General features: G+C 45.6%; 1 long non-coding RNA gene across 1 annotated transcript; it reads right to left on the reverse strand.

Moving 5' to 3' along the window:
* Nucleotides 1-19,312: 19,312 nt before the first annotated feature.
* LOC120606654 (uncharacterized) lies at nt 19,313-21,428 on the reverse strand. The gene is made up of 2 exons (XR_005653939.1): nt 21,199-21,428; nt 19,313-20,381 (listed from the first exon to the last, which is right to left on the reverse strand). It is a non-coding gene; the product is annotated as an uncharacterized LOC120606654 (long non-coding RNA).
* Nucleotides 21,429-24,810: the final 3,382 nt, after the last annotated feature.

A 24,810-nucleotide genomic window follows, 5' to 3' on the forward strand; every position in this document is an offset into this window, starting at 1 on the left:
TGCCGTCTGTTTGGGCACTACACACAGGAAGAGACTGCTTAGTCTGTTTACCACCCTGCCTCCCCATCCAAAACAAAAACCAGCCTTATTTTACAGACGAGGGGCATAGTAGGCACCTTCCCTTGGAATAGAAACCAGTACACCTGCTGTGCTGCCCTCTTTGCGGGCTCTTCCGCTCTGTTCCTCAGCGCGGGGACATCTGGCCCTGCAGTGGCTGGAGAAGGTGGTCGACATCCAGGTCCTAGTCCCAGGGGTCCAGACTGAGAATCAGCGGGCTCCAGCCTGAGAAAGTATAGGAAATACAGGAGACCATCTGATGCGGGACAGGGCGAATTTCCCAAGTGGGGAGGAGAACAAGCCCTGCACCAAGAGAAGAAGAGGGTCCTTTAGTGGAGAGTGAAGAAAGAATTCAATACACGCCAAAGTGTCAAAAGGAAACTTTATTAGAGAAGGGGTAACACTCCACAGAGTGTGGTCTCGTCTCAGAGGCAGAGAGTGAGAGGGACAGTGTGAGACAGAATAAAGGCACTGAGAGAGACCCAGAGTGTTCAGAGAATTCAGTTTATCTGTCATTCTTTAGTTCCCACTTCCTTTGATATGGACTTAGAGTGAGGAAGAAGAAGAGAATGTAGCATGAAAAGGTAAGAATTTGTAGAGTGAAAGGCCTGCTGGCAGTTCCTGGCCTTTAATCCATAGGTTCCTCATGGTTTTAGCCATAGGGAATGACTCTTGGTTCCTGTTTCCCCTTCACCGGTGTGGGGAATGGGTTGTTAGCAATCCCAGCAGAAATCTTCCTTTGTTCTGAAGATGTCCTCCTAGCCTGGCTGCAGGGCTGATCAGCACCTTGCAGTCTCTGAATGTGGCTCGATTAACGTTTACATTCTCTTGCTTCCTTCCTACCTTACATCTACCTGTCTTCTGCACCCCCGGCAAAGACTATCTAGTGTTTTGTACATTTAGGAAGCAGTTCTTTGCCTGCTTAATGTCTACCTCTTGTTCGAAGATGCTCCCCCCACCCCAGGGCTACCCTCCTGCTGTTCAGAAGCTTCCCCACAATCCTTTGGGTCTCTTAGGGCTGCCCTGTTGGAACAGGTCTTTGCACACCCAGCCTCATCTGCCCAGTTTCTCCGTTTAATTCTTGCCAAAAGATGCCCTTGTGCAAAGTAGTGCAACAAGTTTTCTTGATGGCATCGGCTGCCTCAACCTCCCTTGCAATTTCCGATGTTCACTTGTGAGGGACAGTTCTGACTGAAGACCATGTCTTACTCCAAAGGATGGCATGTCTGACTGAGCTTCTCAGACTTTAATGTGTCTGGGACCTTATCAGATGACTCTGTAGTGTGGGGCCTGAGACTTTGCATTTCCCACAAGCTCCTGAGGACCGCTACTGTTGGTCCTCAGACCACATTTTGAGTTGTAAGGCTCCAAGAGATTCAGACTTGTGGGATGGCTCCAGGGGCAGAATATTTGGGGCTGTTGCTCTCCCCCCACACCCCTCCCTTTGCAAGACCTTTTGCCTGAGGCAGGTCCTTTGCTTATGAGTAGATTAGAAAGACAATGAGTTGCTGATGAAGAGCTGAGTCTTGGATACATACTAAGCCAAAGTTTAGCTTACACCATTTACTGCAGGAATATGGCTAAGTCACAAAGCTTCTTTGAACTTATGTTTCCTCACTTATATATGAGCATAGAAACCTGTATCACTGGTTTTATTCGGGAATCACGGTAGATAAAAAGCCCACGTGACTATGCTTTTTAAAGACATAAAGCAATGACTGTATGGAAATGATTAGTTTTATTCTCCATGGATTTGCAATAAGTTCTCAAAAGGTAGACCGATGTGCTCACACACAAATAAAATTAAATATATTGAATATATATGCATACACACAGAACTCATTTATATTAAAGCAAAAGCTATGCTCTTTGAAATGTCTTAAGGATAATGGTTTATTTTTATGAGTTATCAAGATTCTTCAGGAAAGGCACAGAAAGAAAAAATAACAGTTTGAGAGAGCATAGCTGTCTCTCTCACACCAGCCTTACACTGGACTGACCGTTGTATTTGGTGCTTAATTAGAACTCGCTCGTATTTGGGAGCAATGATAGTTTTCTTTTATTCAGTGGATTTTTTCCTATAGTAACACACAGTTCGGAACAAAGACAAGTTTTATTTGAGACTGTCACGCATCAACTAGTGTAGTTGTTAGTGGTCACTACATTTGTCTCTTTTCCTGAAAATGGGGCTTGTTTGTATATTAGTGGTTGCTTCACTTCTTTTAAGCAAGGGTTGGTCCTAGAGAGGCATATTTGACCCACACTATTTGATTGTTTTAGATTAAAAGATTTTTTCAGAAAAGAAATTTTATATTTATAGAAAAATTGAAAAGAAAGTACAGAGAGTTCCAATATCAACCATCCCTAAGAGTTTCCTCTATGATTAACATCTTGCATTAGAGTGGTACATTTGTAATAATTTATGAACCAATATTAATACATTATTATTAACTAAAGCCCGAGTTTACATTAGGATTCACTCTTTGTGTTGAATATTCTATAGATTTTGACAAATATATAATGACACGTACCCACCAGTACAGTCCCACATGGAATAGTTTTCACTGCCCTAAAAATCTCCTGTGCTTCACCTATTCATCCCTCCTTCTCCGCGAATCCCTGACAACCACTTATCTGCTTACTATCTCTGTAGTTTTGCCTTTTGTGGAATGTCATATAGTTGGAATCATACAGTATGCAATCTTTTCAGACTAGCTTCTTTCACAGAGATATGCATTTAAGGTTCTCCCATGTCTCATTGTGACTTGAGAGCTCATTTCTTTTTCTTGTTGAATATTATTCCATTGTCTGGATGTACCACAGTTCATTTATCTATTCGCCTATTGATGTTCATCTTGGTTGCTTTTAGTTTTTGGTAATTATAAATAAAGTGGCTAAAAATATCATTGTACAGATTTTGTGTACATGTAGTTTTCAGCTCGTTGGGTGAATACTGAGGAGCATGATTGCTGGATCATATGATGAGAGTATGTTTAGTTTTATAAGAAACTACCAAACTGTTTTCTGAAAGGCTGTAATATTTTTGCATTCCTACCAGCAATGAGTGAGCGTTCCTGTTTGCTCCATATCCTCACCAGCATTCGATGTTGTCGACGTTTTGGAGTTTAGCCATTCTGATGCTGTCTCATTCTAGCGGTATATCATTATTGGCTTAACTTGGAATTTGCAGATGGTAAATGATGGCTGGAGCATTTTTTCATGTGCTTATTTGCCATCTGTGTATCTTCTTCAGTGAGGGGTGTGGTCAGATCTTTTGCCTATTTTTAAATTAGGTTGTTTGCTTTCTAATTGTTGAGATTTAAGAGTTCTTTTTGTATTTTGGATACAGCCCTTTATCAGATACGTATTTTGCAAATATTTTCTCTCAGTCTATGGCTTGTCTTTTCATTCTCTTAACAATGTCTTTCACAGAGCAGTTTTAATTGTAATAAAATCTAGCTTAGTTTCTCTATCAAAGATTATGTTTTTGGCATTGTATCTAAAAAGTCGTTCCCAGCCTATGCTGTATTTAAAATGTTTAAATTTGAGCTGATATTCAAAAAATGAAAATATTAAAGAAATATCTGACATTGAATAAATATAAATTGAGAAATATTTTATAAAATAACAGGCTTTGTTCTGGTTACTGTGGTTATGTAATAAATAACCTTACCACTTATAGGTGTGAAACAAATATTTATTATGCTCATGACTTCTGTGGGCAGGAATTCAGAAAGGGCACAAAAAGGGATGGTTTGTCTCTACTCCATGATGTCTGAGTCTCAGCTAGAAGGGCTCAAGCCTGAGGGCTGGAAATATCTGCAGGCTTGTTCACTTTCCTGTCTGGTGGTGGATGCTGGCTGTCATCTGGGACCTTGGCTGGGGCTGTTGGCAGAAACACTTATATTTTGTCTTTCCACGTGGCCTGCTTGGCTTGCTCACAGCGTGATGGCTAGGTTCCAAGGGTAAGTGGAGAGAAGAGATAGAAAGAGAAAAAGAAAGAGAAGCTTAGAGAACCAGGCAAAACCCACATCCTTTTTATAAGCTGGCCTTAGAAATCACATAGCATGACTTATGCCATATTCTACTGGTCAAAGGAGTAACAATCCCACCCAAGTTCAGGAGGAAGGGAAATAGACTCCACCTCTCAATGGAGAGTAGTAAGAAGGTTCTGGAAGAGCATGTGGACTAGGAATATTGTTTTGACCATTTTTTGGAAAGTGCAAACTACTGCAGGCCTGTAATCTTAAAAACTGCAGATTGTGAAAGCCAAGAAGAGACTGGATAACTGTTCTACATTAAAGGAGGCTGAAGTGGCATGAAAATTGAATGCAAAACATGGTCAAGGATTTTCTTTTCTATAAAAAGCATTATTGAGAAAATCAATGAAGTCTGAATAAGGTAATGCTAATTTCCTGGTTTTGATAATTTCACTGTGGTTATATAAGAGAACGTATACATTTAGAAAATATATACACAAGCATTTTGGTGGAAAGGGCATCATATCTTCAATTTCTCAGTTTAGAAAAAAATGTATGTACGTATGTATGGATAGATGGATGGATGTATCTAGAACACACACATACACAGAAAAGAATAAAGCAAATGTGATAAAATTTTAATGTTTGGGAAAACTTGCTGAAGGGTACGTGGGAACTTTTATACTCTTCCTGCAATGTTTCTGTTAATTTAAATTCTTCCACGTTAAAAATTTTCTTAAATGAGGGAAGGTTGGAAAAAACCCCAAATCTCAGTTTTTGGCCTTTTTTGAAAATTGAAAGAACTGGCCACATTAGACATGCATTTCTGCATGATGAAATGAAGCTGAAAACTGGCAATTTTTTAAACAATTGTTCTTGTTTCTTCAAATGATTTTTTATGAAGTCGAAATTTTGAGGAATATATTTATATGGCTCGAAGATTTTAAAAACATATAAAAAGGCATTCATATAGTGAAAAAATTTGCCCCTCACCTCCTACCTCTTATCTACCCCTCCCCATCACCTTCCTCTACATGTGACCACTTTGTCGATTTCTTGGGGAAATTCTTCCTAAGTTCCTCTATACAAGTTTAGGCAATGACTGTATAGTATATAGTCTAGTCTAATCCCCTTAACGCAAAAAGGAAACGATTTCTATGCATAGGCACACCCTTCAGCAGGGCATTTATTTCTAAGTTTGCCCCGGCCCTCCGCTGCCTTGGGTTTATGCCCTGCTTGCTTCTTCTCTTTGTGTGATGTCTCCAGCCTGAGCAGACATCAGCTTTTGCAAGCTCTGCCTTAAAGGCTCTTTGTAAAGAGTATGTGGGAAAATGTACGTGAATGTAAGTTTTTCTACCAGTGTAAGCAATACAGATCATATCTATATGTACTTGTTCTTTGCATGGATCCATTGAGATAATGGATTTGAAAAAGCAAAACACAATAAATAGAAGTGGCAGAGCACTGGTGACTCCTGATAGGTGGTAATGAGAAGCATCTTTCTCAAGCATGACTATCGTGATGTTGCTCTTCCTTGAAGCCTCTTCTTGGGTTCCGTTGTTTTTTAGAAAAAGTTAACTGATAATCCAGCCCATCTTTTCTAGTCTTTACCTCTCCTGCCTTCTCAGTCTCCACTGCATTCCAGCCTGGTCTTCTTGTCAGAAGGACCAGCCGAGGCTTCAAGAGAACTCCACCCCTCCTGCCTCACAGCCGGTGGAAGTTCAGAAAGAGAGAGAAAAAGCACCAATGGCATTTACCTCTTAGCTTAATAGCCCAGTTTCTAAAACAGAACGAAACAAAAAATGAGCAAAATACTTACATTTGTTCAAGAGTTTATAAGATTGAATGGGTCCAGTACTTGTGGACCCATTCAATCTTATAGAAACAGAAACATTTCCCAGTTGTCATATGCGGGTGGACAGTTTTCAGGGAAAGGAAAGAACACAGGCTTTGTGTCAGAATCGGAGCCCTGAGCTCAGCTGGAGATGACTGATGCTGACTCCTAGAGACAGTTTCCCCTTCCATCCAAGGAAGATTTTAGCTGAGTCTTAGAGCCCTGCTGGCTTGAGAGGTCTAAGACGTTCCCATGTCTCATGGAAGAGATACAGTGACATGATGCTGGGCTTGAACTGAAATATACTTTCAAATGAGCCTAGTTCCACATAGAAATACAAGGGAGATTTAATCACGTGTTTCTGAAACCTCTCATAGGGAACTCATTTGACAATTCTGGATAAAGTAATTTAAAAAATATGTTTAAATGCAGTGATGATCTGTGAGGAAAATGTAAATCCTCAGAGGTAAATAAAACAAAACCAAATGAATTGAAAAAATCCAAGTAAGTTCAAGCAGGAACTCAGAGAAGTAAGTAGAATGCTGAAGGCAGCATTTGCCCAGAAGTCATTGCTGAATCCTTGTGAACTTGAGTTTTTATGGCACCAGGGACAGGAGATAAAGCTTAAGGCCCATCCAGGGAGAATGTAATAGAAGACTTTCTACGCAAAGCTGGGACTTCCTGAAGCGACATTCTCTGTGCAAGACTGAGTTAGAAAAAAACTCATATTCTGGAGGACATAGCAAGTTAATTTGCTTACGAAGGCGGAGAGTAAAATAAGATTGCCTGAAAAATCAAGTGTAAAACTGGGACTCACACAGGTTTTTGCAGCTCAAATTCACAATATCAAGATGGTTTAAATGTCAAGCTGATAATTTAGTAAAAAAAATGCTTGTAGGTTGCAGTCTTCAGGCTCCCGATGGAAGTGCATGTAGATGTCCGTGGGAGAGCCCATCTTTAAGACTCGGAATTCACACAGGTAAAAGTCAAACACACACACACACACACACACACACACACGGACACACACATGCACACACAAGGAGATAAGGGATGCCAAAATAAATTTAAAATAGATGCAAAGTGGGTCAATAATCAGTTGCATTCAGCTGGACCTAACTAACTTGCATTTCTCTGGATAAAATATTTTGCGTTATTTTCAAATTTCTTTAACCTAAGAGATTAGAAAATAACTCAAGACGGTGAAAGAAATATTATGGAAAGATGCCCAAGATGGGACACTTAGCAATTTTTTTTTTTTTTTTGCACATTTAAAAATTTCTCAAAATTGTTCATGGCAGTATTCTTCCTTGTGATCATAATAATGTCAAAGAAAGGTTATTCTTGATAACAAAATAAAGCTTCTCGTTAGGTTTGGTTTGATTATTTAAATAAGTGCTGTCACACTATCAATTCACCATGTGTTAGTTTGCTTTCGAATCCGGAGCCATAGAGTATTGAATTAAGTCCACAGTTGTATTTCTCTGTCACTATGATTCCTAGAGTAGTCTCAGTCATACATGTCATTTATAAATTATAAATGATAACTTATAAACTCATGTATTAAAGTGTAAATCAATATAAAATTAGACAATATTTATAACTGAGCTATCATAAAAACATTACATATCAGAATTTATGGAACATAGAAGAAAATATATAGCCCTAAATATTTGTAATAGAAAAGAAGAAAGGCTGAAAATAATTCCACTTCTGAGTATATAACCAAAAAAAAATCAAAAGCAAGATCTCAAAGAGCACACCCATGTTCATAACGGCATCATTCACAAGAGCTAAAAAGTGGAAACAACTCAAATGTCCATTGATGGATAAATGGATAAGCAAAATGTGGTGTACACATACAATGCAATACTAGTCAGCCTTAAAAAGGAAGGAAATTCTAACACATACTGCAGTATGGATGAACTTTGAAGACGTGGCACTCCATGAAATAAGCTAGTTGCAGAAAGACAAATACTGGAAGATTTCACTCATAACGTGGTATCTAGAGGAGTCACATTCAGAGGCAGAAGGTAGAATGGTGGTTGCCAGGGGCTGGGGGAGGGGGCAGTGGGAGTTATCGTTGAATGGAGACAGAGCTTCAGTTTTGCCAGGTGAATAAAGCTCTGGAGACGGATGGTGGTGATGGTGGCACGAAATAAATGTACTTTATATCACTGAACTGTACACTTAAAATGGTTAGGGTGGTAAGTTTTATGTCTTGTGTATTTTAGCATAATTAAAAACAATTCTTTTTTAAAGAATAAAGAGAAAACTCATGTAGTTTTTTAATTATTAAAGAAATTAGGTCAGTGATAATAATATCAAAGGCATAGCACTTGCTGTGGGCCAGGCACCATTCCAAATGTTTTCATATATGTTAGATCATAAAGTAGATGATATTATGGTTCCTTCCCATTTATTGATGAGTATACTAAATCTCAGGTCAGGTAACTCGTACAAGGCTGCATGACTAGTAAGTAGGAGGCAAAGTTGGAATTTAAACGCAGACAGTTTAGCTTCAGGCCTATGCTCAAAATCAGCGCACTACCCTCCCCCAGGAGTTAAAATCTTCCCTCCAAGAAAACAGCAGTCCCAAATGAATAAGAATGAGTTCTTTTTAATATTCAAGGAATAAGTAATTCCAGTTCCACAGAAATTATTCAACAGCAAATCTGAATCCTGCATTTACTTAAGGAAGCCAAGCTCAGTTCGACTTTAGAACATCAATGAATATAATTTATCATTTAAAGGATCATTTCGATCAATTCACAAGCATATGTGATAATAATTCGACATTCAAAAAAAAAACAACAACCTTTTGCATACTTGGAACAGAAGGCAATTTTCACTACCTGATCAAGCATGTTCATAAAAAACTTACTGTGTTTATTAACCAATGTCACCCCAATACATTTAAGAAAAGGAAACGTAAACTTGCCGTGTGAGGGTCAGACACAGATCGTAGGTTTTCCCTGTGATTCTGAGAACGAGACGGGGCGTTCACCACCAGTGCTTCTCGTCAGTGTTGTGCCGAGGTCCTGACCAGCTCAGGAATGTCAAAAAAGGCGTTTTCTTGGAAAGGAGGAGATGAACTAGTCATCTTCCACAGATGCTGTAATTGTGTGCATAACAAACAAAGTGATTTTGCAGATCACTTAGTAGAACTGATAAGAGTTTAGAAGGTTTCTGGGTGTAAAGTCAGCGTAAAAAAATGTACATGGATATCTATTAGCAATAACAGAAATTAAAGATAAACAATATATAACAAGATCAAGGAATGAAATACCTAAGGTCGATCTTTCAAAATATGTGTAAGAACCACTGTACGAAGCACCAGGATTGAACCTAAGAGACTGGACATTTTATCATGATCATTTCTTTAAAGGGAAATCAGTTTACCTGTTAAAAAAAGTAGCCTGGTTCCCACAGCGAACCTTGCGGTGACAGGGTAATGGTCCCAGTATCTTGGTGACCGCTCGGGGAAGGGTTTTTCCTTTTGCGTTCCCTTCTTTTTCCCACTCTCCTTTCTCTCTCCTCTTTAACCCTTAGCAGCCCCTCAAATCTGTCAGGTTTCACGTTGACAGACCCCCCCGCCCCCCGCAATGGCTGTCTGACTTACCTTGGAGCTGTGGGGTCCAGGTCTTGAAATATGTGAGTGCAAGACCCCTTCAAGCATGAGATTTACTAAGAATGTGCCTACACCACGATTTTGCTACCTTGCGCTTTAGAAACTTCTTATTTTAATGAGGAAAGCCATGTGCTTTCAGCAAGTCGATAGATGCTTTGGAGAACTGAGTGGGATTGTGTCATTTTACCATTAGACGAATTCATTTTGGATAGAGAAAATCCTTACTGCTCATAAAATACCTTCTACCTGCAGAGTACCAAGTATCTTGACACGTTGTCATCCAGACAGACCTCTTTTGGGGGCAGGAGTCTGTCTACTTAAAAAAATTGTCTGCGGAGCCAGTAGGACCCCTGACGACCCCTGCGTGTCTTTCGTTGCCTAGTGCCTAGGAGACATCTCGCTTGCCCAGATTCAGCCCAGGAGGCAATACTGGATCCCCCTTCATCCTTGTTTCAGCTTAATTTCATCAGATCCATCAGCATAATTGTCTCTCAGACCCAGACACGAACACTGAGTTCTACACTCACTGGGAGCTGGAGAGGGGGCGTGCTGTGGCCCCAGACTCGCTACTTGCTCCAGAATGACCCATTTCTCACCCCCTTCCAGTTGCTTCTTCAGCTTTTGAACATTGGTTTTAATCTCATATTATTCTTTCGTTGTAGTTGCAGACATGTATTACTAGTTGGCCAGATAGTTGTATCTTTTTAAAATTCATACGCAAGAGAAATAGTTAAAATTAACTCTCTAGTGCGAGACGATGACAAAGATGATGAGCATAATCTAAACTTCCTCTTCTCATGTGTTACCCTGTATACGGTCTATTTCGTTTTATTCTTTTGTAATGCCCTGGCACGGTAGGGCAAGACCTGGGATTTCAGTGAGCGAGCTGAAGGAAGCTGGTGGTGCATCTATGAGGTTGAACAGCGGGAGGCCGAGTCACAAGCTAAGAACTTGGAGCGGCAGTAGCTGAACAGTAGAGAGAAGGGTTGTGGTTCTCTCCAGGAAAACCTCAAACCCAGGTCTTTAGGGAAAAATCAAGCCAGCGTTTGCTGTCCGCCAGGCTTCCAGCAAGCCACCACTCTGCCTTTTTTGTTTTGTTTTGTTTTTGTTCTTTTGCGAAATCCAGTATTATCGTATAACTTTTAATCTGCTTAGATGTAAGAGAAATCTCTTAAGAACATCTTCATACTTTTTTTCCTATCCAAATTGTGCACCCAAGTTTTATTCTTGTTCAGAGGTGCCTGCCTTCAGTGCTGGGTGGGTGTTCAGAAGGCACTGAGGGTTTTGAAATCTCACTGTCATGAATCTCCCCCTCCCTACTCTTTTCGGCTTAAATCCAGTCCTTTCTTTTGTTTCTTGCCTTTGAGATCATGGCATCACATTCAACAAAAACCTTATTGGAGAAAAACTCCCCAATGCCTCTTTAAACAGAGGGTCTCCCCATTGACACCCTCATTTAGATTTTTGTCTCATATTGGAACCTCACTGAAGCCTAGAACCTGGGTCTGATTTGGCAATAACTCAGCCTCCATGTGTGGAACTAAATGATACCTTTTTGCCCAATCAGAACAGAAGGGCTTGGAGAAACCCACAGTGTGTGGACCCTCAGCAAGAAGGACGAAATCTCTATCGTGCAGTTTTTAATAGAAGTAATCCCAGCACCACATGCGACAAAGGGCCTGTGTATTTGTTTTCCTGATTTTGTATATGAATGTGAGAAACAGAGAAATATTTATAATTTTTAATTATCTTTGGTAAGACAGAAGAAGCAACACGAACAGATTTTAATGATGAAATATTTTAAAATATATTGTTTTGTACTCATGTAATGTTTTAGTGACCATGAGAAAATGTCTCAAAAAGTGCTCATAGTTAGAAAAATACCTGAATTAAACCAATTTTCTAACAGCAACAATAACGACACTAAACATCATGCTAGACTAAAAAAATTGTTTTCTGGGTATTTGGTATAATTTTTTATTCTTAGCATTATTTTAAAACTATTCAATATTTGACAAAACAGGAAAACAAATCAACCACAAAAAGTAAAGAAAAATGAATATATCCTTGACTTAATCTTATGTTTGTATTCTACAGAAAAAAATGCCTGATTACACAAAGATTTATGCTCCAGAATGGTAATTGGATTGGTATTTGTAACTGAAAATCTACAAAATCCTTGATCTTCATTAATAGACATTTTGGTGATGACACAATGAGATAGCATGTAGCCATTTAAAAATGTATGAATTTGGAAGACGTGCATGATATATTTTTTAAGTGAAAAAATGTGAGTTGTTGACCAAAAAATATTACGATTTCACATTTAGAAAAAAAAGAGCTCGATGTGTGTGTGTGTGTGTGTGTGTGTGTGTGTGTAAATGCATAATGGATTAGTGTTTTTAAACAAGTTAGGAAGGCTTATTTTGACTTAAAAGAAATGTTAAGTCACTAACTGGGAGGCGGATGGATAGGTGGAGTGTACTTTATAAATTTAAACAAGTTATGGGATTATAGGTAATTTTTGGTACCTTTTTTTATTATAAAAAAAGAAATCCTAAAACAATGCTGTAGGGTAAGATGAAAACCTAAGGCCGGAGAAAGATGCTTGGGTAAACTTTGAGCCAACACTGCCCTCTGCTGGGGAAGTTGCGTAATGCACCGGCTTGGTTTGTGCTGGATCCTAGAAACGAGGTCCTTCCGCGCGCCTGGAGGGTTCTGCCGGCTGGAGCCTTCTGAAAGAGCGGGGAGCCCACCGGGAGGTCGTCTAGTTGAGCGACCTTCAGACCTAGGCTGCCCTTGAGAATGATCCGGGATGCACCCGCCGAGAATCGAACTGAGCAGGTTTGTCTTTGGGACCAGGAATCGGTATTTATGAAAAAGCCCCCAGGCGTTGCTGATAGTCAGATGTGGGTTCTTGTCTCTATCCTCATGAGTGGGTCTCTGATCAGTTGTGCAGGGTTACCAAGGAGTTGTTTAGGAGAGTCAGATCTAGAACCCAGATCCTTTGAATTCTTAGTCTAAAAATTCTTTGTAATTCTTCTCCTTGTCCTCCTTTGACGTTTGGCAGTGGTGGCGTCCTGTTTAGTTTTGTGCCCTGAAACCATATTTTGCCAGAAATGACCTTGTCCATGTCTGTGGCCAGTTTACCGGTGCACTTAGGGACTCTTCTGGACTTTCGCCTCTCATTCACCTCTTCGGTTCAGTCACGAGCCCGTCCTGGAGGTCCTATAGCAATAAGTTCGTAGCCATAGTAATCAAAACAGTATGGAATTGGCATAAAAACAGACAATGTAGTGGTTCTGTGTCCCATACGTCTGAGTCGATGGTAAAGGAATGGCCCCTCCTCTAATAAGACAAAATCCAGACTCCCCAGGGTTTGTACATGGAAGGAGAAGGTCCTGATGCCTGATGAAGAGGAGTTACTGATAAAGCCATCTCAGTCTTGCTCCTTACATTGTATAGCCATCTTAGGGTAGAACCTGTAGGCTCAGGGATTTGCTTCTCCACATTCAACTCTCCCTTCCCTTATCTAGGATAAGCTAGAACTTCAAAGGAACAATGAGTTTTGCTGTAGAGAGAGCAAAGGGTTAGATTAAGCAGAGAATATAAGGACTATAAGAGATGTGCTTGCAAAGCAGATCCCACCCAAACTAGCCGGCATCTGGGGCTTCCAGGCCCTGACCCTGACTTCGAGGGAAGGGGGACCCTTCTAAAAAATTTTCCCCTTTAATCTTTAATGTCTTTTTTATTTTCGAGATGGGCCCTGTCTGGGGCAGGAAGCAGCCCTGTTTCTAGTATAGGTCTCACGGGATCCGATGGCTTAATATGGGATAATGACCCGAGCAGTTGAGTTGCTGAAGTCACACCTGTGCCGTGGAATGGGCGGCTGGGAATCAGGGATGTTCTCCTTCACATCTGCCTCTGATAAGATGACCTCTCGGTTGCTAATACCGACTTACTGTGATACCTTTAGAATGCATTTTTACATTTTAACTACACTTTACATGTTTTGGTACGAGGGAATGACTGGGGCCTAGTGCAGCAGCTTGCACACGGGTGAGCTTGCCTGTGTGCGCAATTGTGTGATGGTGAACAGTGACTTGCCCAGTGCCCCTCTGATTACACAGAACTCAGCAGCGTCACACATGTTCAGTGGCATGGGTACTGGGGACATTCAAACATGAGTCGACTGAGAATCAATCTCTCTCCCCCACACTGGGGATGGCAATATGGGTTTGAGTACTGGGAAGCAAGGGAGAGAGCTGCCTCTTTTGGCAGGAAAAAAGTGGCTTTGGGATGTTCAATCTGCCCCTAAACACCCCTGAAGCCTGAAGCTACTTATAATCTCCTTATGCTTTCAGAAGTATATGGCACTAGCATTTTTGTTTGTTTTTGTTTACGACACCGGCTCCCATCCCTCTGCTGCCTGAACCCGAATCTAGCCCTAACCCCACCCTTTCCCCACATCCCCTGCTGGTGCTTTTCTGCAAGGAAAGCCTCGACCTCCACTGCAGGCTTGGCTCAGCACCGGTTCTCAGACTAACTTTACTTCAGGAGAAGCACTCTAAACTGGCTCAGGTCTGTAACAGTCCCCCACCCCAGACCACCCTCCCCCCCACGCACATGCACACACGCAAAGTGTGGACGTGTTCGCCAGCCACGGGCCTCTCTGCCTTATTTCGCGCAGCTTCCTCTCCACCGTGATGTATGATATATGAATTGGGCCTTATACCGGGCTCTTTTTCCAAGTTCCACAGCCTGAGCTGTTGTTCTACACCAGTATGTTTTTGTCATTTGTCCATTTATTCATTCCATATTTGCCGAGTGCTGTTTAGGCACTGTGCTGGATGCGGACATTTGTACCTGTACCAGGAGCCCACTTCCCCCCGTCCTCCTGCTCTGACTACCTGGCAGTGTCTGTCCCACTCTTCCCTGACTGGGGGGCAGAGTCTTGTGACTTGCACCTGCGCTGCCCAGGTGATGCTTGCTGGACCTCACGGTCCTGCGTCCCGTGGGGCTGGGCCTCGTTCCTCGTGGGAAGAGACATCTCATTGAAGTGTGATGGGAAAGGCCTGCCTGACCCTCCGGGGCCAGCCTCTCCCAGTACCTAGAACTGCCTTCTCCAGTCCTGCCCAGCCTTGGGAGAACACTGAGGGCTGAAGGCGCCCTTTCCGTGGGGTTTGCCTCACTGTGTGCTTGTTCGCCGAGTCCAAAACGGTCTGGGTAAAGCCTGGCGGCTGGGGCGTGAGGTCCAGGCGGGAGCAGTGTGATCGTGTGTACAATGTGCAGGCGATGACCCTGGAGTTAGGAAAGAAGGAGCTCTAAGAGCAGAAAACTGCACTATCAGTCAGAGAAATGAGCCTTCCAAAGTCAAATGAATAAGCGTCTTAAGAAAAAAGTGTCTTGAGCTTGAAAGATGGAGAGGCAGGCAGATTAGGCGTGGGGTAGGCAGGGGGCTGCCGCTGATCTTAGTCCTGGCTCCTACATACCTGTCTGTCATTAAACCTGCTGTGTGCTGTGTGACGGGGGTAGTAACGGTGTGTTTCTGATGCTTTGATCTCGGGAGGCCTGCTGACCCTGGCGGGACTGCCCCTCTCAGGGCTGGCTGATTCCTAGAGAGAGTAAAGGGGTCACCTGGGAACATACCTTCTGTATCCAAACCACCAATCCAGGACCCATTCCTTCAACCTTCTCCTTTATCAGGCTCTCACACTCCTGGCCACTACCCCTCTTCCCTAATCACCCCAGGGCCAGGTACCAGAATCTAGGTACAACTCCAGACAGCCCCTATGCCCCAGAGCCCACGAAACTATTCTCACCAGCCTGTCCTAAGCCTTCCTCCTGAAGGACCCTGGCGCTTCCCGTGTGTCCCCTGCTCCCCATGGCATGACTGTTCCCTCCTCTTGGGAACTGTGAGTCACACACACACTGCCTTTTCAGTGGCAATTTTCCTGGTCTGTGGGCCTCCCCAGGCCTGAATAATGATAAAACCTACGTTTTAAAACGCAGGAGGAAGTCCGAGCTTCGATTTTTCTCACCACTAAAATGAGAGATTGGATTACATGGATTTTTTTTTTTTTTTAAGTCTCTTTTAATGACTTGGGAGGTAGTGGGTCTGCTGCCTCCCCGCTAACTTCTGCCGGGGCCCTAAGCCTGGGGACTCTCCCCTCCCCCGCCGCCGCGCCGGGGCCGAAGGGAGACGCGCTGCGCCGACCCCTCCCTGCTCACTGCCGGTGGGCACACCTGGCAACCCCCAGGAAAGAGCTCTGCCGCCTCACGGTGGGAGTTGCAGTCTGGAACGAAAGGCAGAGAGAACTCAGGCCTTTCGGAAACGAAAAGATTGCAGTTCAAAACAAAACTCCGACTTCAGTCGCCAAAAAACCTCCTTTTATTTAGACTCGGGTTTGTGGATCTTCCATGGTTTGCTTTCCCAGAACGGCAGAAGTGCCCGTCCCCCCGTCCACCCTCCACCCCAGGAGGAATTCTGTCCTCAGCGTCTGTCTGATGGGAGCGCGGCACGAGGTCTGCCCTCCTCGCGAACGTCTCCCAGCACAGTCCGCTCCTTTGGGCGCGGGCAGCAGGTCACTGAAGCTGGCTGGAGCGTCTTCGCCGCGCCGACCTGCAACTTCACCCGCTTTGCGCGACAGCTCCCCTCCCCCTCCCCCAGCCTCTGGAAACCACCACTCCAATCTCCGATTCCAGGAGTCGGGCTACTTTAGATGCCTCATATAAGTGGAATCGCGCGATGTTTGTCCTACTATCTGCTGTGTCTGTCAGGCAGTTTTCTGGACTCTGGTGTTGCTCCGACGTGTTGAATGGATGCCCGGACCTGGGCACAGGACATCAGGGGTCGCTGCCCAGCACAGCTCACGCAGACTCACAATCGTCTAGGACCAGGCTGCTGTGATTGTGGCCCAGGGTAGAGAGGTCAGCGTTCAGCTCTCACGAGTGAACGCTCCCCCGGTCTGTAGTTGCTAGAAGAATAGTTTTACCTCGTACATCCTCTAGATGGTGCTACTTGTCAAGTGTGAGTGTTTTGTTTCTTCTCTTTTTTATTTCCCTCCCTTTACGTTGAAGCCCTTGGCATCTCACCGTGGCCCCAAAGGCCTGAGCGAGTGTTCGCTGTCTTAATGGAAAGTTACGGTTGTCACATTTGGCGAGTGATGTCACAGATGATTTCAAATGGAAATAATCCTCACCTCTGGGTATTTCAGAATAAGTTGTGTAGGAATGCGATGTGTGACTTGTTTACGTGTGTGGCATGTGGCTCTCATTCTTCGTTGCATGCCTGTTTGATCGGTAATCCTGTGTGCACAGAAGGTGGTTGACATTCACGGGCCTGCGACTGGAAGGGGCGGGAGGAGTGACATGTCAGAGTTTAGGCAGAGTTCATGCTCTTTCCTCGTCCCTTTCTCTCCCCGGTTCAACTTTTCTTTAGATAAGAAAACTCTCCGGAAATCCTGATTCATCACCAGCCTCCAAATGTCTCCTTTGTCTGTCCTCCATACTTACCGAACTGCCAGCAGGACACATTCATTCCTTTCTGTCCTCAGAAGTTTCCTTATCACACATGCATTCATCCGCAGGCGTAGCGCGCCGAATTCGCACTGATCTGGGCATCATAGTTTTAATAAGGGAGACGAAGGGGTCATTTAGATGCGTAGGGAAACTTTTGTGATGGGGAAAGAAAACTTGAGTGGGGGCTGTTCCGGCGGGAGACTCTGGGCTTTATGAGGGGCGGGCGAAGACCTGCAACTTTACCTGCTTTGGACAAGGACGCCCTGAGGGAAGTGACGCCATGCGTTGCCAGGTACCGCTGAGCACTGCTGGTCTCCTCCTCGCATGCAATGCTCTCGTCCCCCATGGCCACCCTGGGAGCGATTTCTTAATAAGGGGATGTCAAAGGGATGGTAACCTTTGCTAGGGGTCCTGATACGCCTGCGTGTGGAGAGGCTCACCGACTTGCAGGCATCTTAGTTGTTCCCAGGAATTGCTTTACCTCGACGAAGTCACTGTTGAGTGGACTCAGAGTCTTTGGAGGAGAAAAGTTTGGTTGCCCGTTGGTGAAAATGGGTGGGCCGCAGCTCTTGGTGCAATTTGTTAGATGTCACCGGCAACGTTTTATGGCTTTGGTCTATTATTTGGGGCCGTAGGTGGCCATCTGCACGTGAAGCAGGTCATCAGGAGAACTGCGGGGCCTGAGCAGGCTCAGGTTTCTTGTTACCCTGGGTTTAAGGGGAGTCAAATGTGAAGCGAGGAGAGAGAGACTCAGAAAAGGAAGAGCCATTATCTAAGTAGTTAATTAAATTGGATCAGTAGTTTTCAGTTTTCTCTTTGTTGTTTATTTCCGTTTGAGAGTCTGAAGACTTCTTTCTTGTCTTTGCTTTCCTTTATTTCATTCCCTAAGCTGTGATTCCAGCTCCAATATTTTATAACCCACCGATCTGGAGATGCAGACAGTATCTTGATGAAGGAAGGGTAGGAGAACCGAAGAGAGAAATAAGGCTGACAAGTGAGCAGCATTTCCTACCGAGCCTGTGGAGTGTGTCTTCACCACGGGGCGCAGGCAGGGGAACCTCAGCTGCGGTCCACACTCCTCCGTGAAGCCGTGGAGTTTGTCCGAAGTAGGTGACAGGAACACAGTCCGTGCAACTTACATCGCTTCTTAGCTAGACCCAGGGTTCTTACTTGCACACATCTTAGCAACTTTTTCTAAGATGCTGGCTGATAAAGGCTTAAACTATCCCTTCTTCTTAGGGGTTTTTGCACTTTTATTAAGAGTACTTGACTAAAATCCTAACTCCTTAGCTTCGTATTCAGTGTCCTCTGCGCTGTGTTCCCAGTCTTACGTTCCTAGACATATTTCCCCTTTACATGCCCTTTAAGCTAGCCAAGTCATCGGACAGTGAGCTCTCCCAAGGCAGGTAGGTGTAGGATTTACTGTTTGTTATTTGTGGTAGATGCTCAATGAGTCACAATTCCCTGAACTCATACCCTGTGTAGTCCCCTCCCTGGCCAGATCTGGATTGACCTTATGACTTGCTTGGACAAATAAAAATATGGTAGAAGTGACATTGTGCGGGTTGTGGCCTAGGCCATAAGGAGCACTGTGGTGTTTGCTTTTGCTCTCTTGCTGTCTTGAATCCTGTGCGAGAAAACCTGGGCCAGCTTCCTTGAGGTTGTGAGTTCTTGGGGGAAAGAGAAGCCCTGGAGTATGAAAGACCGTGAGGAGAGGGAGCAGGACATCTAGCCGCTAGTTGGTTGTAGTCATTCGGGCTGAGGTGCCAGACTGTGTGTGAGGCCACCTTGGATTTTCCAGTCCTGGTGGAACCACGAGGTGATTGTGGGGTGGAGGAGAAGCCATGCTCCTGAGTCTAGCATAGACTGCGGAACCGTAAGCAACTAAATGGTTGTTGTTGTCGTAAGCCGCTGAGCTCTGGAGTATTTGTTACACAGCAATAGCTGGCTGATACAGTATTGTAAGTCGTCTTTGTGTCGGCACGCCAAACAGGGTTTCATTTGTTAGCTCACTATTTCCTAGACATGCTTCACACATTCGTGCCTCCTCACGCACCTGTGCTCAAGTTTTTCCAACCTGGAAATCCAACGTGGAGAAATGGATATTTCCCCTTTATCTATCAAAATACAATCGATCCTACCTTCTCTGACACTCCAACTAGAATTGATTATTCTCATTCTGAACAACTTTGGTGCCTCTTGCTATTTGGCGTATGTACTACAATTACATTTTTAACTTCTTTTTTAAACAACTTTATTGAGCCGTAATTCATATATCAACACATTCACTCGTTCGAAGCATACAACTTAATGAGTTTTAGTATATTTGCAGAGTTGTACAACTGTCACCGTATCTAAGTTTAGAATAGTTTCAGCACTCCAGAAAGAAACCCCAGACCCATTAGCTGTCACTCACTTTTCAATCTGCCCAAGCCCCAGCCTGAGGCAACCACTAATCTACTTTTGGTCTCTACAGAATTAGATTTTTTTTTTTTCGTCAAGTCGAAGAAATCTAATCGCTTTGTGTTGACTAAGTAAAAACTCTAAAACCTTCTTCAGACCCCCAGGAATGACTATGCAGTGGTCCAGTTTCATGTTCAGTAACAGGAGCAGAGAGAGATTTTGTTGAGGAAGGTTTCCATGGCACCCCAGGCATTGCCCCATATCTGCAGCTCTGTCACTTTGTCCTCAGAGATAACAGAGTGTAGTGGAAAGCGAGCACAGTGGCGTCTTGGGTCCGGCCTCGCCTCGGCTGGTGACTGGTTCTGCGGTGGAGGGCTAGTCGTCCAGCTTCTCTGAGCTTCAGTTTTTTCAGTGATAAGACTTCCTGGCGATAGTGTGGGGATCAGATGAAATGACACGCGGGAGACACCTCCCATTGTTCTGATGAAGTTATTTTCTTTCTCCTAATGCTTGTCCTGTGAGCCCCTTTCACTGCATAGTTACTCGACGGTGGCTCTGTCTACCAGGTCCCCCACCCCAGCTACCGCCTCGACTCTGCTCCAGTTTGGTTGTCCTGCTCGAATGAGGAGGAATGGGTGAGCCACGGCCCCGTGGGTGGGGGAGGGGGTGGGGCGCTCAGATCGCTGGGGACAGTGTGATGGTACCAGGGGGACATGGGACACCCTAGGACCAGGCATTCCCAGGTTTTTTATCAGTCCCTTCCAAGGGTAAGATTTTGGACTATGGCTCTTCCTTTTTTAGTTTTCCTAATAATGGCTCTTTGGGGACACATGGCTGTGCAGCCATTTGGTTGCAGACTAGGTCAGTTGCAGATTGCCAGTCTTTTTATATAGATTGGCTGACATGATTCGCTCACACAGAAAGCTGGCTCTGCTTCTTGGTGGTTTGGTCTCCCCTAGAAGAGACAGCAGAAAAAGACAAATGTGGGGAGACACAAGGCCAGACTTCTCTGAGTACGCGGCGGATTTGAGATACTCTGTTCTCTTGGCCTTTCTACTTTCACAGAATTTATGATTGGGTCCTCATGTTTCATCCTGAACTCACGTGGAGAGAGCAGGCAGGGAGCAGGCTGCTCCACGTGCAGGGTTGATTACCTTCCTCTGACTTCCTTCCAACCAGGTCACCGCCCGCTCTCTGCTGGGGATCCCCACCTCTGGCGGCACTCCCGGAGGTGGGGATGGGGATGAGACAGCACAAGCAGAGCAGTTTCTACAGAGTCAGGGCGTTTTTGGGACAGAGTTGCTCACTTACAGTGGAAGAAGCCGTGTGGGAGAGCAGAGCCCCTGGCAGAGACTGAAAAGTGAGGCCCTCTTTTGCTTGGTTTCATGGGACGAAATGGGCATGCTCACTCAGGGCTCTGATCTTTGGTTCCCATTTTGGGGAAGAAAGAGCAAGAAGGGCCTTTTGGTCCTTAGTTTTTAGCTAGTCCTGTAGTCACGATACCCCTAGCTCTGAAGTCTATTCCCCGCTACTCCTTCCCCTCAAACCTGCCAGATGTTCGGCGAAGTTCTAGACACTCTGCTGCACATTCTCGGGTCTCTGCATCTTTGCTCTGCCCAGGCTGCTGGCTGTTGCTGCATGTAGCATCCCCATGCTCCCAGTGCTGGACTGGGTCCTGGCGCCCGGTGAGGAGTGGGGGGTTTCAGATGACGGTTCTCTTCTGAAAGAGAATTCCCATCAGCAGCATGGTGGCTTCTGCTGAGTGTACTTACCTGTGAATCTAGCTCTGTCCTTGGTCAGAAGGGCTCAAAAGGAGCCTTGTTAGTTTCTTTCTTCCCAGCCAGGGCCCCAGGGTGAAAGAGAAGAAGCTGTCTAGGTGCCGGCCCTGTGACGGAAGGGCAGGAATAGGGGCTGGGGACGTGAGGATGTGAGCAAGGACACGCAGGAGCCCCGCGGTCCTCTCCTTTTGATTGTTTTCTCTCTGCTCCCTTTTCCACTCGCAAACCCCCACATTCATAAAGGAGGAAGTGATGTCATCGCATGTGTGCCTGCCTCCCCTTCGTGAGATGCCTCTGGGTCACCACTTCCTGTTTCTGAGTCATCAGGAAGGTGATTTCCCCCCCGGTGCTCAATATCCCCAGGGACACTAGGATCACTCAGCATCTACCCAGTATCCTCTTCTCTCCTTTCTTTAAAAAATAAAAATCACCCCCTCCACTCCCCAAAAATCACCTAAACTAAACACAGTACGGCTGCTGGTCTGAGCTGCTGCAAGCTCACAAAGTGCACAGTGGATTGCAGCCCTCGGCCTCTGTTTGGAAGGATGGCTGGGTGCCTGGATTTAATTGGATAGGTAATTACAAGTGAAGATGACTCTTGAGTGCCTCTCCTCCTGCAGCAAAATCTGCCCTAGATCTTGCCTACTAAGGGAAGGGGGAGGGGTATTTGGCTGCCCCTCAAAATAAAGATTGAATCCATCGGCCAGAATAAGGTACCCCAGGAGGCACGAGATGGCACTGGAAGGGTTTGTTAGTGTTAGCTGAAGCAAACCTTCGGGGAGCCAGCCCCCCACTGCATTTTTCCTCCTGTCTTTTCTGTTCCTCTCCCTTTCCAGTTCTCCCTCCCTCCCTCCCTCCCTCTCCTCCCTTCCTCCTTAAATCGTGCCCCACACTTGCTCTTTGCCTAGTTTTCTCTTTCTCTCTGATTTTCACAGGAGGGAAATGACTAGTGGGACCAGGAATACGAACCAAGTGCTTGGGGCTCAGTAGTTCATTTCACAACCATTTATGGTCTCCTAAGTGCTTTGCTAGGTACTGGGGCTCGGAGATGTGTAAGATACACTTCTGGCCTTCACGAATCTCACGGTCCGTGGGGACAGTTTGTTTAACCATTCATCTGCGCATGGACACTTAGGTTGTTAAATGGTATTTTAAATAAAACACAGGTAAGATTAGAGGCTGGGAGGGTCAGGCCGAATTCAAAACTAGCGAAGGGAAAGGAAGCAGGATCATGGGTGCATCTGTGGTGGGTTTGCCTGGATTAGTGAAGGGGCGTCCGTTCTGCTCAGGCTGGTGGCAAGGAAGCCGGTGGTGGAGATGGCGAGTGTTGGTGTTTGTAAGGGCCCAGGATGGGGACAGAGCTCCTGCCTGATGGCCTCAATTTTCTGAGCAGAAGTTGGAAGGGAGGAAGGACTCTCGGAGACGGGGCCGGGCGGAGGTGGGGTGAGAAGGGTGGAGAGCAGAGGGGCCCTATGAGCTTTGCTGGGGCGGCCGGGGCCACACTGGCTGGAGACCTGGCTGCACCGATGATCACCTTCCGCCGCTCCCAGGGACCCCCGCTCTCTTCACAGTTTCCTCCTCGTTTCCCTTGGGCTCAGAGCTGTTAAATTATCACTGGGACTAGAACTGAGGGACTTTAAAATAAGTGCCAAGGCCAAGTTGTCACAGAGAGGAATCTAGAGAACCTCCCCACTGAGCCAGGCCTCCGAATACTGCCTCTGCCTTGTGGCTGCAGCCTGGGCTTGGAGACGAGCGGACCGTCCTGAGGCAGGCCCTGCGTGGACCTGGGCAGGCTGTGGGCCAGCTCCCAACCTCCGCGTCTTCGTCTGTCAAGTAGAGATGAACACAGGAGCTGTGACATGGAGTGGTGTGAGCCTAAACGAGAATGACGTACGCAAAGCTTGTGACCTAGCCGGTGGCCACCCTGAGTGGGCCCACGGCGCCGTGCTTTGCAGCCCTGCTGTGTTCTCTGCCGGTCACGGTCTGGCCTCGTGCACTGGAGTCGCACGCACCCTGTCCACTTAATCTTCATCCCCTTCCAATGGCCCTGGCAGTGAGAAGATCTCAGGTGTCACAGCTGGTCCGGTGAGCACCCCTCCCATTGTGTGTGTCTTCTGGGTGCGGCAGGCCCGATACAATTTCATGTATTATTTGGGCTCATTCACCGGGGTTATTCTGGAAGCATGGCTTTGTGAGGCTTCTGGGAGCCTGGCTGGGAGTTATGTAACCGCTTCAGTCTGGTGCACTGAAGCCAAGGCCTCCGATAGCGAAGGGCCCTCGGCCGGCAGAAAATTTGCTGGCAAAGCCAACGAAATGGAGCTGCTCAGCTCCCGAAGGAGAGAGGGAGCTTGGAGGCTCTCCTTTCTCCAGAGACTTGTGTGTTGACTGACCTCGGTCATGAGGGGAACGATGAGGAAGGAGGGGCGGAGAAGAGACAGAGGTGGATTCCTCATTCCTGTCCCCGTGCTGGGGACAGGTGTCTCCGGAGGCTGTGACCGGAAGGGAGAAGGGCAAAGAAGAGAAGCGGGGCAGGCAGAGGAGGAAAAAGAGAGGAAGGAAAGAAAAAGGAAGGGAGGACGGGGGAGGAGGGCGTTGGGAGAAGGAGGATGCCTCAGAGTGCACGTGAAGGCTAATTCTGTTCCAGAGGCCCCTGCCTCCCAGAACGGCAAGCTCCCTCTCCTTGAGGTCATTCTGCCCCTTTCCCCTCAGAGGCTCTTGTGGGGGCAGAGCCTGCTCTCCCTAGGGTTTGAAAGTTCAAGTTCTTAGAGTACAGTTTCCAAGCAGAGGAACTGGAGAAGGGGAGGATGACAAGAAAAAGTGGCTTTTCAGCTAGTGGGTGGCTCGTCCTTCGTTCTACTTAAAGCTGGTCTTAGTTGCCTTCCAGTTCCTGTCGCTGGCCTACTGCAGGCGAGTCTGCAGAAGCAGATCCTCTATATAGGAGGATCCTTTATAGGACAGGCGGGAGCTCTGTCCCTGTCCTGGGCCCTACAGGTTGATGACCGTCTGCTCTGTGCCAGAAACTTGCAACACATCATGTGTCCGAACACTTAACTTAGTTCTTTGAGGTGGGCACTGTTATTCCCGCTCCACAGGTGGGGAGTCCGAGGCTCCTGGAGGTTAAGTAGCATGGTCCAGGTCACATGGCTGGTAAGTGGCAAAGGCAGTTCTCAGCTCCAGTTCTGCTGGGCTCCAAAGCCATTTCGTGTGGCGCTTTACACAGCTCAGATATTCTGTCGTTTCTGTCTCCAAACTATGTCCCGATTCTGTCCACTTCCCCTCACGCCCACTGATACAACCAGGCCAGGTCATCATCATCCTTACCTCGCAATTTGCAAGAGCTTCTTAACTGGTTTCCCTGTTCCTGCTTTTGTCTCTCTCCACCGTGTTCTCACAGAGCTGCTAGAAAACTCATCTTAAAAGGCAGATTGCCTTGTGTCATGTCTACACATAAAACTCCCCAAGGGCTTCCCCGTGCACTTGAACTAAAATCTGGACTTCCTAGCATGGCCTGCAGGATCTGCTCTCTTGGAGAGTCTGAACTCATTACACAGTTTCATTAATGCCACCTTCTTTACTCAGCACGCTCTGGCCATGCTGGACGTTCAG

The sequence above is a fragment of the Pteropus medius genome, unplaced genomic scaffold, assembly GCF_902729225.1.
Source record: "Pteropus medius unplaced genomic scaffold, Ma_sr-lr_union100, whole genome shotgun sequence".
Lineage (NCBI taxonomy): Eukaryota > Metazoa > Chordata > Mammalia > Chiroptera > Pteropodidae > Pteropus > Pteropus medius.